Below are 17,988 nucleotides of genomic sequence, written 5' to 3'. Positions count from 1 at the left end.
TTCATTTGGTGGTGCAGATGCTCCTAGAGAAAGAACACCACTGAGTCTAGTGAGCTCAAATTTTAAACTTAAGCCTTTCTCGTTATCAGTGAGGTGCTGGCGAAACTTGCGGGTGGATAGATAAAACTTGGCGGAGGTTCTATCCCTTGCATTTATCGCTTGAATCGCAAAAACGAGTTTATTAAAAGATTGCAGCCTGAAATTTACTGCAAACCGAAATTTTCGCCATGACAGTATTACCGTCGCTCTCCCCTTATCTGCTTAGTATATACAAATTCTATTTAATTCTAAATCCACATTATTATTCCGCATTTAACGACTTGTATTTTTAGTAAATAAAAAAATATATATAATAGACTATTGCTTAATTTTGATGATAGCTGAAGTATGTTCTTTTACACGTAATAAACGCATTTAAATGCCCAGTGTGCCTTTTTAATTGATACTTACCGAGAATTTTTAAAGCAATGTACAGGAAGCTAAAGGTTATAGAAAAGAAATGTTTGCTTGACATAATGTATTTAAAAAAATTACTGCGCGAAGTGATAAATTTTATTAGACGAAAGAAAAAGAGATAGGAAGAAAAAGAATAGTGACAGCAACTCCCGCTATTCCCAGGTCGTCTCCGTCCTAAATACTGAACGCTCTAACGCTCCTTGGATATGAAGTGTGAACATTTTGATATTAGCAATGAAGACTCCCAGAATCTATCCAGCTGGGCTGATGAAATGACAGTCCTGACGCTCTTTGACTTCGGTGATCGGACGAGAGCCGGTATTTTCAGCGTGGTATGGCCGCTGTCCAAGACAAATCGCCTGCACAGCATCACTTATGCATATTTGTACCCATTCCGCGCCTCGAATATCGCTTTTTGTCCTTCTTGGTTGTAAGGGTCATGATAAGATCGAAATTTCTTTTCATCTTTATACGAGAATACAAGGTTTTTGCATACATATTGACGTTAAAATTAATGTACTGTACGAGTATATGCAAGTAAAATCACGCAATTCGGCCAAACTTTTAATATTAAATTTCGTGGCAACGCAACAATAAAACTCTGTGTACTAACAAATTGCCAGAGTTTTATTGTTGCGAGCGGTCGTTGATTGTTATTGCGAACGGTTGGTTTTTCAGTTCGTGAGATTGAAAATTATTTATTTCAAGTGTTTCTTTGAGTTTTTCTTCATTGGTGCAATTTTATCGGTAAGTTTAGACTACGATTTTTTTATATTTAGGTATTTTTGAATATTGTTAAGCCGAATATCACAATTAGTGTCCACGATTTTCGGACGAATCGCTATTTGCATGACAATTGATCGGTCGTTGCGCGCTTTCTTCACAGAGACGATGAATGGAGTCTTTCCGCTTATTTTGGGACACAGATTTACTCTTGTCGTTGTTAATTTTCATTCAAAATCATTTGATCGAAAATATAAATGACAACATATAAATAGATTTATCTTTGCAACAAAGAGACTTTATATATATATATATATCTTTTCCGATGTTTTTTGGCCGCTTCGGTTATTCTAGAAGAAGACGAGCAAATATCAAAAAACAGTAGAAACGGGAAAAAGGTTACTGTTAAAGTAATTATGATTTAAACGAAAGCCATTCGTTTATGTCATAAAATGTAAATATAATGTTATTTCCTATGTAAAATGTCCACTGTAGTAAGAATGAATAATAGATGTCATCGATAATATGAACAATTTGAATTATCTTGTAGTATTCAATTGATACTGTTAAGAATATGTTTGAAACATCCGAGGTTATAGAAATAGTTTCCATTAATTGGTTTAAGCTACGTTCTATGTCATTACAAATCAAAATATAGAAAAGGAATACCAAATTATGAATGTGTCAGAAGTACGCAACATCTTGAATTCTGTTTATTGGCGATCGCAAAAGTAGAATAAAGTTTATGAAACTTTTCGAAGTGTCGAACAGAAACACTGCGTTGTACACAAAGCAGTGTTTCTGTTCTAAATTCAAAGCAAAAAAAAAATTTCTGAATTCTACTGTCGTCGTCGCCTTCATCAATTGAACCAATGATGACTAGAACGAAGGAGAAAAAAAAGGCTATACAGCGATTTGAACTCGGATCATAGGATTCAGAGTACTAACCATTACACCATGGGACCTAATGCTGACTACCGTGTCGCGTATCATTTTACTGCACTGCAGGTTACTTTGTCAATTATCGCGTAAAGATATCGCCGCATCTGTTGTTGCCGATAATAAAAAGTTTTCCGTCTACACTTTCTTGTTAAGAAACGAAACGGTTGTCACAGATCTGTTGGTTCTATACTTTTGAAACTAAACCATTTGTAGCTACACATCCGACTTCGGGCCAGGCGAACTGTTCGAGGCGGCCGGTAGTATCAAAGATTTATTAAGATAGAACTCACTTTCTGTCTCCGATAATAAAATAGTGTCCGATGATTCATCATCGTCCGGATAGCAATCTGAAAAACCGACGAGGAGGAAATTGCAAAATGATTTTAGATTCCTTAGAACTCTTGGTCGACTTCCATCTAATCGTCTTTCCCTTCCAGTTGATGTCGATAGATAACCTAAAAGTCTTCGATCACCTAAAGAGCAAGAGCTTGAAAAGCATGAATACTGAAAATCTTTCAAATGCGCCAAATTGTAGTATCACCGACAGTTACGAATACAATAATATAACTAAAAATAAAAGTGACCACAAAAGCAGATAAATTTAACATCCGTTCCATACACATCCAGGGTGAAAAATAAAAACTTTCTTCTATCCGCAAACCAAGCTAGTTTTTCCTCTTCGTGACCCCTGAGTTCTCAAAATTCCTGACTAGAGCAGATGTGAAGTTAATAAGAAGGGGTTCTTATGATTAGCAGATTTTAAACTATTTTTTGCAATAATATATAAATAAAAGCTTGAAAAAGCAATTTCAAAGCTTTTATTTAATCCTGATAATCTAAAGTTTTAAATAATATATAAACAATTAATACTGCCTCTGAAGTGTTTTAATTTATAAATTATGGAATATAATCTATTTTACAAATTACCCAAGTAGGCCTATTGGGAATAGCCGTAAATTCTTTAATATAATGTAACATAAATGTCAAAATTAAAAAATTAAAAAATAATTTAAGTGAACAAGTTTATAATAATAACCAAAACTGTCCGATATTATAAAGTCTTTAATCGATATAAATGTTATAATCTTGTATAGTATTTCATTACAGGCAGTAATATCGATTATTAATCGATAAAGTTACTCATCAATAAAAATTACAATGAATTGCTTAAATATCTGTATTTTAATATTTTATATCTCGCAAGATTTCTTCTTTAAATTTTTACCTCATTTCCCTTGTCAGCAGTGAAAGAGCCTGTTTTAATGATATGCATTCTGGGTTCGGCCAGCTCAAGAGAGGTTTGATGGAATATGTGGACGATCAGCTAAGAGGAGTATCTTCCAGAAAGAATTTTGATGGGAAACTCTCCCTATTGAGATGCTTTATTTAATTTAAAATATATGCCGTCCACCTCAAATTACTACTGTAGTGTCTCGCCCCTGTATATCATACTTTTCCTGTCGGCAAAAGAGTCGTGCGTGTCATCTATTTAACTCCTTTCAGGAAAAATGTTTTGAATGAAAATAACGTGACTTCCGCCTTGCATCGAAAGTTCATATATACTCCTAATCTTATCACATCTGATCTCGACTTTCATCTAACTAACTGCGTTCTCGAGATTAAGAAAGACCAGACAGTGGGCATCTATAGATCTACAATGAGTTCAAATTGCAGCGCAACAGCAATATAGAAACAACAGTTTCAGAAGATTCTACCATTGCTCAATTTAAGTCGAATCCACTTAGTTTATGAGCGTCTTCGAACATCCTAACTCTAACAAAATGGATTACACCTCGTCTCTGCGGGCGTGAGTGAAAGACTACAGACAAAAGCAGAATGGTCCGTTTCTACACAAAGACAGACTCAAAAACCCCGAAATCGAAATTTTTAGCACTAAACTGAGTCGCCACGCAACAATAGAATTTCGACAATTGTCTGTTGCTTTGTTCGAATGCGATTGTTTCGAGTATTTTCGGAGTTTTGCTGTAGTTTTTCCGATTTTTTTGCGTAAGTTTAGTCCCTGATCTTTCTAGATTTAGGTATTTTTTAACATTGTTAGGCACTAAATCACGAATATTTCGATAACAACCGTTGTGTGGTTTCTTCAAAGAGAAGAATCGAACCTTTGACTAATTTTGGAAAAGTGCATTCAATCTTTTCATTGTTAATTTTCGTCAATCCAATTGAATAATAAATTCTGTCGTTTTGTGTATATTACAAATGCGTACACATTACATCCCATATGGCATTATTATAATTAATCTGACCTTTAATGAATTAGAATAAATGAGTTTATTCGTCATTAATTTCTTCTAGAATATTTTCATTAGTTTTAATGACAATCAACAGAACTCTTATGAAGCATAGAACTGTTATTATTATAATATATTTAATACATAATAATTGAATTTTAACGTTTTCGTTTATTATTCAATTACAACTTTATATTCATTTGTTATTAGAATTTTTCTTGTAATTAAAACGACCATTTTCTATCGTGTTTATGTTATTAAATTTTCATTTAATTTTTGTAATATTGTCTTAATTTAAGGTACTTAAAAGTATCTTAAAAGTTGGTTATTGATAAGTCATGTGACTTTCATATATATATGTAAAGTAAACGACACTATGGCCATTGGCCTTTTCCAACTGTAAAAAATACATATATAAAACACAAACAATCAACAAAGAAAGAAAAAAAAACGCAATTTTTAACAACTTTTTAAAATTGTTCCTAAGTTCTCAAATCTTTATAATATTTAACAACTGAAAATAAAGATGTAAATTTACACATACACCAAGCAATTTTTCACCATATCCTAAATTTATTTAATTTAAAATATATGCTCTCAATCTAAAATTAGTAATGTACTGCCTCGCCCCTGTACATCGTACTTTTCCTGTTAGCAATAGATTCGGGCCTGTCCTCTATTTAACTCCTTTCGAGAAAAGAGTTTCGAATTGAAATAAAGTGACTTCTGTCTTGCATTAGAAGTACGCCAATCGGGACCTCCCGTCTCTAATTCCAATTCTCTGGTGTCAAAATGGAAAAACGACTCGTAATTTAACGTCGACGTCATCACTGAGTCGGGGGAAATTTCATTTCTTGTAAGAGACAAAACATGTCATAACTTCTTCGAGATTCCGTAAACTAAACAATTGCAATTGATTCGTCGTTTAGTTAGTTAAACGTCGGCCTGTCATAAAACTGCTTGAACATAACGAGAAATGAACATTATCCATTGTTTAGGCATCAATCGTAATCGCAGAATAACGTCAGGATGGCCGAGCGGTCTAAGGCGCCAGACTCAAGGTAGACCTTTCCTGTATAATTCGGGAGCGTGCATTCTGGTCCACGATAGTGGGCGTGGGTTCGAATCCCACTCCTGACACGAACTTTTGTTATGAGCGGTTGATTGAAAATGTCTATTTTAGTGTGACGTAAGCGCCCGGAAGACATTTTGTGATTCGAAACTATAATGCTAATTGGGTCACAACTTTGCAACATGTTGAATTCCGTTTTGAAACCGTCGCTGAAGTAGAATAAACATATGGAAACGTTGCAAAGCGTCGAGCAGAAACTCTGCACTTGCGTGAAGCACAGTTTCTGTTCTAAATTCAAAGCAAAAGAAGTTTGTGAATTCTACTGTCGCTGTCGCCTTCAATTGCGTGAACGATGACAGGGCCAAGAAAAAAAAGGCCCCACCGAGATTTGAACTCGGATCACTGGATTCAGAGTCCAGAGTGCTAACCATTACACCATGGGACCTCGCCAGATCCGCCTGCCGCATATCACCTTAATGCATTGCAGATTGCCTTATCGACTATCGCGTAAAGATATCGCCGCATCTGTTGTTGCCGATAATGGAAGTCTCTCCGTCTACACTTTCTCGTTAAAAAGCGAAGCTGTTGCCACAAATCTGTCGCGAACAGAATGACGGTTGAGGTCGGCGGACATGGTGAAAAAGAATTTAAGAAACGTGTTTCGTTTCGTCGTGTGGAAAGCAAACGGATCGTAAATTGTCGATGGCTGTCCGTGATCGGTGTCTAAATAATCGAATCACTAATTCGTTTCAAGCGTGTTTTTATCGGAAGCGGTCACGGCGCTCGCACCACAGAGGCACAATACTGACACTTGCATTGCACCAAATCGTGCAATGCAAGTGTCAGTTGGAGAACGTCGCGATTTCCACAACGAAAGACAGCGTGCGATCGAAAATACTTAACGAATTTCAGCCGAATCGTTAAACGACGCCCATCAAATTAGTTAACGCGAAGAAAGGTGNCAGGATGGATAACTTTAGAGCGCTAAAGAAATGGAATATATCTGGAGGAAAGAGTCCAGAGGATAGCTCCTCGACTTCAGGATCGTCTTCCTCTTCAGTTCGAGTGATTCGCGTGTGCCCGAAAGAAGTGCTGGAGGGTGCGAACGAGAAATCTGCTGAATTCGACAAGAAACGGGTCATTGTCATCATTCCCGACGAGAGCACGTCGTCTGTCATCGATTACCTGGAACAGAGATATCTGTGAGGTTCAGGAAGTAGGTCGAAATTCGTGCAAGATAATGTTTTAATTTCGTATGAAAAAAAATTTTATAATTATAATAATATATAGTAAAAAGAAACCGTCTAACTTAAGGTGAATATATTATGTCCATATATAGTCATATCTGTAGAAATTTCTGAGAAAAAACGAATTTCTCAGAAAGAAACAATAGATGAATTTGAGTACTTAGATCGAACATCTTCGATAGGAATCAAATTGTCAGTCGGGGGACTCACCCCGCGATCTGGGCTCCGATCCCGTTACAATCCGTAACGAGGAGGGGAGACCAATTAGAGAACGGGGGCAGTACGACATCGACCTATCGGAATGTTCGATCTGAGACCCCAAAAAAACTTATAAAAACCGCGCAAAAATCGGATGACGTTCTTGGTTCGTAGTTCTTGGTTCTAAGTTCGGTGTGCTCCGCTTCTGGATTTTTCCTGCGGTTAAACAACGGGAACTTGGTCGTCGTCCCGAAAGAAGTTTTCTCCATCCTGTCCCTGCAAGTTTCGCCAAGGGTAATCTACTGCGAGAACCACCCCTTCAAGTTGTGCTGTGCGCCCCGGAGCCTACATTTTCATCATCATCTTCACCAAAAGAAGAGAAGATCGTAAAAAAAGATAGAACTTTATTTACGAACTGATTCACTCTGTGGATAGGCCTTACGCCGAAGTAAAACTAGTTGTAAGCGAAATTTATAAATTTAATAAATAGTTTGCGATGGAGGACCTGTCTCAGTAAGTTTTTCCACTCCCACACGACAGTGCTGACCGCTCGACTGTCGCGACACTTTCTCCCCAATCGGCAAGCCTCGCATATCCAGAAGTTCCGGAATGGTCGGTGCAGAGACAGGCATGCGAGCAAGGACTGCAAGAGGAGTGTAAATCGATTCTGAAAAAGAGGAAAAAGAAGCCTTGGTGGAAGAAGATCTTCTTCTTCTGGAAGAAATAAATCAGCGAGGTCTTCTCACCGGATGTGACTTTTCCCCGACTGTGACTTTTTTTACCCGGATATGGACTTTTACCTGGCTATGACCTAATGACCGGACACAACTTCATTCATCGGATGTGACTTTTTGTGGTGGCTTGGCGTCTTCCCTTTCCTGCTGACGGTTCTCGGAATGATGCATGTCCTTCGTCATCGCTTACGAGGAACGTGTTCTTCCACTTCAGTTAATTAAAGTCGACGGTGACAACTTAGCACCGTCTTCGGTCGTTTGAAACCTCTCAACTGAGGATGAAATTCTGACCAGAAAATAATTGATTTTCGCCAGCAACGTGCGTGTCAACACTGGACACCCGAATAAAAACAAAAGGCAAATATCTCAGTTGGTATATGTCTAAGCCACAATTATAATTATGTTGAACAATTAAATGTGTATATAAACTTTAACTTAATAAAACTTTTTAAATTTATATTGATTGATTACGTGATTTGTTTAAATACAGTATTATATATGTGCACATTTTATTTTTGAACTAATTTATAATTAAATTTGAATATTATTTGAGGATTTTTCTGATGTCATGCGACCTCATCTGCCATTGTGTAATATCATAAAACTGTGACCGTTGGGTCGGTATCTCTTCGATACCACGTCAGGATGACACTACTGTATACTTAGGTCGATACAGAGACCACAAGTTCGGGCAAGCGGTTACGTATGAGGTTACGTATGAGGACCCGGAGTGGAGTGAACGGAGAGAGGAACGGAAGAAACTACACTCAAAGACGCTTTAAACATAAATAATCGTTTATTTATATTAAATCTAAATTAGGTTTACATCAGGAATTAAGATTACAAGTTAGTATATTGCTAAACATAAGCTACGTGAATCGCGTTCAGTTATTGATCTCTTCTCATTTCCGTTCTCTAGTTACAATCGAATTCGCGATTAGTTTACGCAGAGAGAGAGAGAGCGTACAATAATGCGCGGACAGGATAAATACCTTATATTATACTGTTGATCGAATAACAGCAATAAAGTCCCAAATCCATTTTCTTTCCCGAACAGTTCTCTTTTAAGTTGAGTAGGTGAATTGTTGATATCTTCGAGTTCGGTAGGCGAGGAGGAGGTGTTGGTTGACGAACAGGAACAGTCTTTCGAAGGCGGGAGGTAAACATCTCGCGCACACACACACACAATCAAAAAATAACTTCTCCGATCTTACGCATCGGGCCGGTCCTTTTTATATGAAGTCCTCTTTTCGGGCCTTTCCCCGATTTCGTCAGGGATGACGATCTCCTTGGAACAATGAGGTGTCGGGTGACACAGAGATGTACTCATCTCAACAAGGAACCCAACTCGTGGGAATCGAGGTTTAACCAGATTTTATTTTTCCCTCTTCTCTTTTAATTTTTTAATAACTCGTTCCGTCTTTATAGAGTTGCATTTAATTAAAGTTTAATTAAAATTTATAAAATATTAAAGTTTATAACACGAAATTTCTGATTCTCACAAATCTATTTGAACATAACGAGAAATGAACATTTACCATTGATTAGACATCAATCGTAATCCTAGAATAACGTCAGAATTGCCGAGTGGTCTGAACTGCCAGACTCAAGGTAGTCCCTTCCTGTAAATGCGGGAGCTTGCATTCTGGTCCACGATGGTGGGCGTGGGTTCGATCCCGCTCTTGACACGTACTTTCCTTATTTGCTATTGATTAAAAATGTCTATTTCAGTGTGACATAAGCGCCTGTAAGACATTTTGTAATTCTTTTGATTCGAAACTCTAATATTAGTTGGTCAGAACTTTGCAACATGTTGAATTCCGTTTTGAGGTCATCGCAAAAGTAGAATAAACTTATCGAAATGTTGCAAAATTCTACTTTCACACACGTGTGTGGCGTAGCACAGTTCCTGTTCTAAATTTAAAGCAAAAGAAGTTTCTGAATTCTACAGTCGCTGTCGCCTTCAATTGCATAAACGATGACAGGGGACAAGAAAAAAAAGTCCCACCGAGATTTGAACTCGGATCACTGGATTCAGAGTCCAGAGTGCTAACCATTACACCATGGGACCTCACCCAAACCCTCGTATACTATATCACCTTAATGCATTGCAGATTGCCTTATCGACTATCGCGTAAAGATATCGCCGCATCTGTTGTTGCCGATAATGGAAATCTCTCTGTCTACAATTTCTCGTTAAATAGCGAAGCTGTAGCCAAATATCTCTCGCGAGCGCCGCGATTTCCAGAGAGAAAGACATCGTGCGTCAATTCGAGCCCGAAAATAATTAACGAATCTAATCGGAATCGAATATTCGATTATGACGCCTTAAAACGCGTTTTAAATCTGCTTGAGTGTTGTGCTAGAATTTTTTTTGAATATGTTACTTGCGCATGTTGGATATAGTTTTCGGAGTTCAGTGATCTCACGTAGCAATGCAAAATCATAGCTTCGATAATTCTTGTCGAATCGTTTGCTACGAGATGTTCGACAGCCGACAACAATGCCCGAGACAAACGTATTTTGTTGGGGTCACGGAGGCCACGTTTCTTTATGGAGCGAGAGTGTAGCGAAAATGACATCACGAGCCGCTATCGCTACACGTCGCTGCATTATAGTTTAGAAACGCTTTACGCTCGAACTGAAAATGGATGCCGTAATTTATTCTTTAATTCCAGATACAGCCGAACGTAGTGCTTTAGTTAAAGAACTGCAATATTTAAATAAAGAGATATAAAGAATCGAGCATTTCTCTTTACGAAAATGTGAGCAAAGAAATGAAATAGGAAATAGATAATTATATTTAAGATATAGTATTTTCTTATTCTTTAGATAACTTTCACAGTCATTTTATAAACTTTAATCCTTTTTAATTTTCCATAATATTTTTATCAACAGTCATTTCGACTTTTTTATTTTCAGAGCATAACATCGTATTGTATACCCAAGTGTCCATTTTGCATTACAGACGTAGAGGAAGTAAAAGTTGTTTTTATCAAACTCTTAAGAAGGTTCGCTACATTATAGCGCTTCATTTAGAAACGCTTTGCTGTGTAGCGATCGAACAGCGCTGCATAAAGAAACGCGACCGGATATTCACTAAAATCTTTCGAAAGAGTTAGAGATGAATGTGTAACTTGTACCGCAACACGTCGCGCAATTAAAGGCGAATTAAGGTCCGAAGGCGGATGGTTAATTTATTGTTTTCATTCCGACGGTTGAAATGCGACAGGACAGACACAAAAGTATTCGTTTCACTGACAGACGTAGTATGGAATGTGTAAGCTTCTTCGAAAACGGCGAATTCATCTACACTGAGACTAACGTATTGCTATCAAAAACGAATACAAACATTTTCTTATTGGAAGCGACGTGGAAAATTTTTGATAACTCGTTCGGAATTGCTACTTTCGATCTGAAATTTCCCGATGTAAACATTTTGCGCAATGGTTGTGGATGCAGTAATTTGCCTTTCTCTGAAAACGTCAGTGTTTGTTTTGTCGTAATAAAACCAAAGAAAATCTCTCGACCCGGACAACAACGTCGATTCGCAACTGCGATTAAATCTTGTGTTAGGGATTTAGACGTTGGCCCATCGTAAAGCCTGCATAAACGTCGCATGGAAATATCTTGCGCCATAGATTAGGCAGCCATCGCGGATGCTGAGTCACATCAGGATGGTCAAGAGATCTGAGGCGCCAGACTCAATGGAGACCTTTCATCTAAATGCAGAAGCGTCTATGATAGTGGGCGTAGGTTCGAATCCCACTACTGACACAAACGTTCCCTTTTTTATCTTCGGTCGATTGAAAATATTTATTTTAGTGTGACGTATGTTTGCGCTCTGAAGACATTCTTTTGATTCGAAACTGTAATGATGAGTGTGTCAGAACTTTGCAACATCTTGAATTCTGTTTATCTGCGATCGGTAATGTAGAATTGTTTTTACTTAGCACGTTTTGCACAGGTTTTACCGTACACTGTGAAACTTGGATAAATATTTTAACTTTAACATAAGCATAACAAAGAAATGCATATAAAACCAAAGACTAGACAATTAATATGGGCTGGCTCCCCCATGAAATTCGTACCATTATAATTAGTTTAAACTTCAATTATTTTGAATAATTCCAGTTTATTCGCAGTTTCGTTTACTATGTTTGCAAAGAATTTACGTAATTTTTTTAAAAATATTTTTATTTTTTAAATTACAATAAACATGATGGAAAAACTTTATAAACAAATTTCTCTAATTATAGTAATTTAATTATTATTATATTTGATAGCAATGAATTAAAAAATTAATAATTCGTGTACTACAAAATTTATCTTGCACTGTATGGGTTGAGTCATTAGACTGAATGTTAGTGTATACTATTGCGTTTGAGGCGTTATCGTGAGGAACAAAATTGTAGCATGATAATACTTTTGATGAATTGTTGCCTGATGTTAATAAGTCATTTAAGTAATCTATAAAAACAATTGACACATGAAATCAATATAACAGATATAAGTGCACTGTGTTACAGAAAGAAAATGTTCCTATTATTGCTATAAAGGTAACAGTGTTGTAATCTAGTTATATGACTCTTTTCTAGAATAATTGTTTAAACAATTTGTATATTTTATAGTTTTAAACTATATATTGAAGTTATTTGTGGAATTAACAAGTAATGATTTAGTAGCTGGTTTACAAGATTTGTCGATTCCTTCGAAGATATCTCGTAACTTAAGTAATATGTTGAAAACACTATACAGCGATTCATACATCTATAAAATAAAAATGTTTTATTACATTTAAATTTTTAAAAATTACTTCATAAATTATTTATTAAAGTTATAAAAATTTTATATAATCAATGGCATATGATTTTGCTAGAGATTCTCTGGGAGGATGATGTAAAAAGTACAATCAGAATGAGTAAAACGCACCATAAAGTATCGTTTTTTAATAAAATACTTATTTATTCACTTATTTTTAATAAATTGTTTAAGTTCAAATTTTATTCCTAAATCCTCTGGGAAAAAATAACAGTGAAATCACGTATCTTAAATGTGCTATATCATATAATCAATTATTTTAATCATATAAAATTACCTGAATGGGAAAATTTGTAGAAAGAATAAAATAACCTCCACAACAAATTCCAATTTCATTTTCGCGAAATTTTTTCATAAAGTTCAATACCTATGAATAATTTTAAAAGTAAAAATTCAGTTTTTTAATTTAAAAATTTTTAAAAAGTTACCTTTAGATTGACTTCCAACGGAAGAGGAATTAAGTTAAACTTTCTAATTTCTTGAAAAGAATCATAAGCCTGTTGTCGACAATTAGAAATAAATTTAAGAAATAATAATTACTTTATAATTAAGTAAAATTAATATTTTATTTCGAACCTACCGATACAAAGATACGAGATACCACAAATGAAATTCCTACCACCAAACATATGCCGAGAATGGAACAAAGTAGAAGAAAAGTTCGTACGTATGTAGCTGATGTAGTGAATATTGTGTTATAGACAGCAAAGTTTATAATATAAGCGCCAATTCCGTAAATAATAAAGAAACTATTACCCCATTTATCGTTTATTTGTTCAATTAATTCGCACAACTCCCAGTGTTTTCGCATTATATCGTTAATTTCATATTTTGGATTTTGGGTTACAACTAAACTCAACCGTTGCGATAATGCGTTGAATCTTTCGTATAGCATTACGCCCAATAATATGAATGTAGCAATAAACCACATTAAAAATTCAAATTCCGAAATCAAAATGAAATGAGTACAAACGGAACAGAAAAGAGCCCGTTTCCATGTTGATCTCTCATTTACTGCCTTAAATACGTAAAATGAAAATGCGACTGAACCGATTAATATACAAACGTACGAAGACCCAAACAAATAAGATATTCCTATCTGCCATTTATTCATTTTTTCTTTTTCTCCGTCATACCCTGAAATTCTTAAGTCGAAAGACAATTTATATTTTGCGCCAGTATGATGCAATAAAATTATGCCAAAGCTTGCGAGATAAACCATGCTCAGAAGGAAAGGCTTATTTAAACCGCTTCCTGTCAGTGTTACTGCGGGACTACAGAACCATGGATCGTCGGCTGTTGCAAATCTCTGCACTGTTAACGCAATCACTTGTATAATAGGCATTAAACGTACCAATTTTCCGTAAACGGACAACCATTTCTTCTGTTTCTCGCTAAGCTCTTGGTGTTTGCAACGCGTATAGAATATATTGCCGTAAAGTGCAGAGAGATTAAATATTGGGCATATCATACAATAAACGCAACTAACAGCCATTTAACCTAATAATTTGTGTCTGGTATGGAGATTGTAAGTGCTCGCTTACTAAAGAAGTGCCACGTGGTTATATCCAGTTGACGATATATAATGTATTAGTTATATAAAATCGTGAACATTGATTTTATAGTTATTTCTTATGAAATCACTTAGGAATTATTATATTGCTTCTCCTGATAATTTAAGACATTCCATAGTCATGTATGACATATTTATATGGTTTTTCATCTTAATAATTCTATTTACCCATATAACTCAATGGAAAAGTAATAGAATTGCAAATCTTTAACTTATGTTCAATTATTATATAATTATATATTATGTTCATTATTATATAAAGTATATTTAAATTTTAAACGGTTATTTCTAACGTTTAAGAGACATTGTATGCGTGTCGAGTTCGTTTTTCAACTTCACTGATGTATCGTAGAAATTCAAATAAATGCGCTGTAATATTCATGATGAATAATTTCTCCATTCAATATAGAAACTACTTTGTCTATGTAGCTTTCGAACATTACGCTAAAACTGTAAGGATTGTTTTATAAAGGACTTAAACAATGAAAAGATATATGAAGTACTTCTGTCGGACATTATTAATTAATGATCTCATTTTTTTTTCAGTCTTTGTGAAACCGAATGTTTCCATGTATCTATTCATTTAGTTATATTCTGTTTTTATTATTATTAAACATTTGTTTCTAGAGATAAATGATATTTATTGGTAAATTAGATATGCGTGAATTGTTTATTAAGTGAATTGTTTTATAGGAATATTATCTCAAATTAAAAGTTAATTTCCTGATGGAATTTTCAAATATAATCCAATTGTTAGATTGGATTATATTTGAAGTTATTTGTTTTTCTTTTCAAATATTTGCTGAAGGATACTTTACTTTGATTATATTTGATTACTTTATCGAAGGACTTATATCGGGTAATAATTTGTTTTTCACGGGAAACATTAATTTATGTTGAATGTAAATAAGTAGTCTGGTTATAAACTTTAACATATAATTAAGTATTATAGCACAAAGTAATTGTTTAATAGAATCATATTTTCAATGATTTTTATTTACAGAATGCAGCAACATAATATTCTCTGCGCATGTACTGTAATTTACGTTTTATAATAGAGCCGTTCAGAGGCCATATCGTTTAACTCCATTTCTAAATGTTATAATAAATGATTATTTGCTTAGAAGAATATAGAAAATTATTTTCTTCTAGTTGATGATTTTTGTTTTTTTTTTTATCAGGAACAGCAGCCGTACAAGATTGCTTAAATACATTGAATAAGAAAAATTCAGCTGTAATTTAGATCATATTTTATAATTATTATTACTTATATAAATTTACATTTTGATACAATATTTGATAGAGGAATGCTATTTCCTGCACATAATGTTGTTCATTACAGTAATACCCCGACTTACGCGAACCCGGAGTTACGCGATTTTCAAATCTCGTCGATTCGTCTTTTGTTTGAACGCCACGCAACTCTCGATTACTCACTCCCCCCACACTATTGTTCGGCTTACATGTTCGGACATGTCGCNAAATGCATCTATAGTAATAGAATAAAGTGAAATCATTGGCTAAAGCTGTGTGATAGTCTACCGCCAATATTAAAATTTACATTTTAAGTGCGGATTTACAAAGACTTTACAATATATATATAACAGCAGTCATAAGAAATTTAATTAAAATTTACTATTTTAAGTTAATTTGTGTTGATTTCAGGTACTGGTCTTCATTTACATGAGTTCTTCCAATTTTTAGAGTACAGTAGTTAATTTTACTAGATAGTAGATTCATAATATCAAAAAATATTGAAAAATGATGTGTTATATCTTATTTGAATGTTTTAAACAGTTAAAAAAAGTTAGAAAATATATGTCAAATATATTACATTATAGTTTGGAAACAAACTTGCAATTTAAATTGAATGCAATAAAACATACAGTAAAAGCAATATCATTTTTAAATTATTAAATGAGTAAAATCAATGAAACAATATTTCGAATATAAATAAATAAAATTTTTCAAAGTTGATTATCTTTTGTTTATTGTATTATACAGACAATTTAATTACAGTAATTACTAAAATATTTTTAAAAATTTTATGCATATAGATGATTAGTTCTAATATGAATATGTATTATTAGGATTTTGAATAAATGACAATAATGAAAAATACTGTAAATCTTTATTTTTGTTTTGTTTAGAGCATTTAAGTAATTCATTTTTAGCAACATTTATATTTATTACATATTTTAAAATGAATTTTTTAATTAAGCATTTTGTTTGATCAAACAATGTAGCATTTTGCTGAAGTGAATTGTGTTCATGCCTTATACAACTTTTATTTACTTGACAACTGATGAAGATCCATCAACTGTCGAAAATGTTCTTGTTCACTAAGTAACTTGCTGGTGTAATTTAAGATGGGAATGATTTTCATCTTGACATTTTTTCTCCAGTTCCTCAGTAATTTCTTTACTACATTGCCTTTTTTCAACTTGAGAAATGAATAAAGTTATTTTGTACTGAAGTTAGCTATAGTTCATATTTGCTTTATTTTTCTAATTGTATTATATTAAAAAGTATTTATCTGATTTTAAATTATGTTTTAATGAATTTGGCACAGTGTTCTTGAGAAATTTTAATCCTCATAATGAGCTAGCTGCCTTTATTTTATCATGACACAAGATCTAATATGAGTTTTGACCAATGTTTACAACAATAAAATATTCTAATTAGTGTTGTGAGATTGAAATTCCCATATATTCTGATTTGTAAAGCTTGTATATTTGTTTCCATTTTTTTTTTTCCTGCATCATTTTTAATGTGTATTAATTTATTAGAAATAGTATCATTTGCTCTAATGTCATTATGCAGTTTAGTGAACTTTCACATTTACATTACGAATCCTTCCGTAATTGATCACAATTTTATTTTTTTCTTTTACTAGTTATTAAGTTTTGTGCTTGTTTATTGTTTTAATTAACTTTTTATCTTACCATTAAGTAAAGAAACATCTGATAATTTATGTATTTGCTTCTCTCATTTCATATTAGTTCCTCTTATGTTGATGAATGACTTAATCAACAGTTTTATTTTATGTTTATTTAGAATTATTGGTTGATAGGTAAATAGATGTTTTGTAGAACTTTAATGACCAGATTATGTTGGAATAAGGGACAAATTTTGACAATGAGAAATAATGGATAATCTTGCTTCTTTTTATGAGATTTGAATTTACAAGAGAGTTTCAGAAATGTTCATAAATTGGGTAATACTGTATATAAATTCAGTTTATTGTATAATGTAAAATTAATAAAGAATAAAGTAAATCTCAGGAGGAACCCATTGTTCCTCCCCAAGAGTTACCAAGATTTACTTTATTTTTTGTTTCTTTTCTTTGCTTTTTACATTGAAGCAACTATATTGTAGTCTTAGCACAATGAGATGGCCCTTCCAGTTCTCCTTTAACATTTATGCAGATGCTGAATTACTTGAAAGATGTCATATTTTAAGGTATAGCTGGAGTTTCTGCTTGTATTTTAAATGTATTTATTATTCACTCTTAGGAAGATATAGGAGGATAGTATAAGCAGAAACAAACTTGTTTAATGAACATGATTTTAGTGAATCAATGATTTATTAGTTGATCTAAATTATGTTTATTTTGTTCTGAGATAAAATCCTGTACATATTTTTATACTGTATAACTCATTTTTCAGCTGTTAAATTAAAAAAGAGCAAACAAAATGATTTAAACTCAAGTACTTTCATTGATTTTTCAAGTAATTTTCAAATATTTGAAAAATAAAAAAAATAATTTGTGCTTTTGTTAACTAATTTAACATCAGAAAAATGGAGTATGTAATATTTAAATAGTAATATGTGATATATTTGTAATGACTTTGCTGTATTTGATTGATTCAATCACAATTTAATATATAACTATATAAGCTTGATTTTTATACAAATTTATTTTGATGAAATAGAGTAGGCATAAAATTATGATAATAAATTTCACCAT

The 17,988-nt window shown here is 33.5% G+C and overlaps 1 long non-coding RNA gene and 3 other non-coding genes across 4 annotated transcripts; 1 reads left to right on the top strand and 3 right to left on the bottom strand.

Moving 5' to 3' along the window:
• Positions 1–5,396: 5,396 nt before the first annotated feature.
• On the top strand, positions 5,397–5,513 carry Trnal-caa. Its single transcript has 2 exons — positions 5,397–5,434; positions 5,468–5,513. It is a non-coding gene; the product is annotated as a tRNA-Leu (tRNA).
• A 305-nt stretch (positions 5,514–5,818) lies between these two features.
• Positions 5,819–5,890, bottom strand: Trnaq-cug. Its single transcript has one exon. It is a non-coding gene; the product is annotated as a tRNA-Gln (tRNA).
• Positions 5,891–9,623: 3,733 nt separating this feature from the next.
• Trnaq-cug lies at positions 9,624–9,695 on the bottom strand. The gene has a single exon. It is a non-coding gene; the product is annotated as a tRNA-Gln (tRNA).
• A 2,244-nt stretch (positions 9,696–11,939) lies between these two features.
• Positions 11,940–13,096, bottom strand: LOC111614504. Its single transcript, XR_002754944.1, has 3 exons — positions 12,874–13,096; positions 12,723–12,812; positions 11,940–12,394 (listed from the first exon to the last, which is right to left on the bottom strand). It is a non-coding gene; the product is annotated as an uncharacterized LOC111614504 (long non-coding RNA).
• Between the last annotated feature and the right edge of the window lie 4,892 nt (positions 13,097–17,988).

The sequence above is a fragment of the Centruroides sculpturatus genome, unplaced genomic scaffold (genome assembly GCF_000671375.1).
Source record: "Centruroides sculpturatus isolate CEXI.00-Female unplaced genomic scaffold, Cexi_2.0 scaffold2158, whole genome shotgun sequence".
NCBI classification, from domain to species: Eukaryota; Metazoa; Arthropoda; class Arachnida; order Scorpiones; family Buthidae; genus Centruroides; species Centruroides sculpturatus.
The sequence above is the reverse complement of the archived record's forward strand: the minus strand, read 5'-3'. Positions and strand labels throughout refer to the sequence as shown.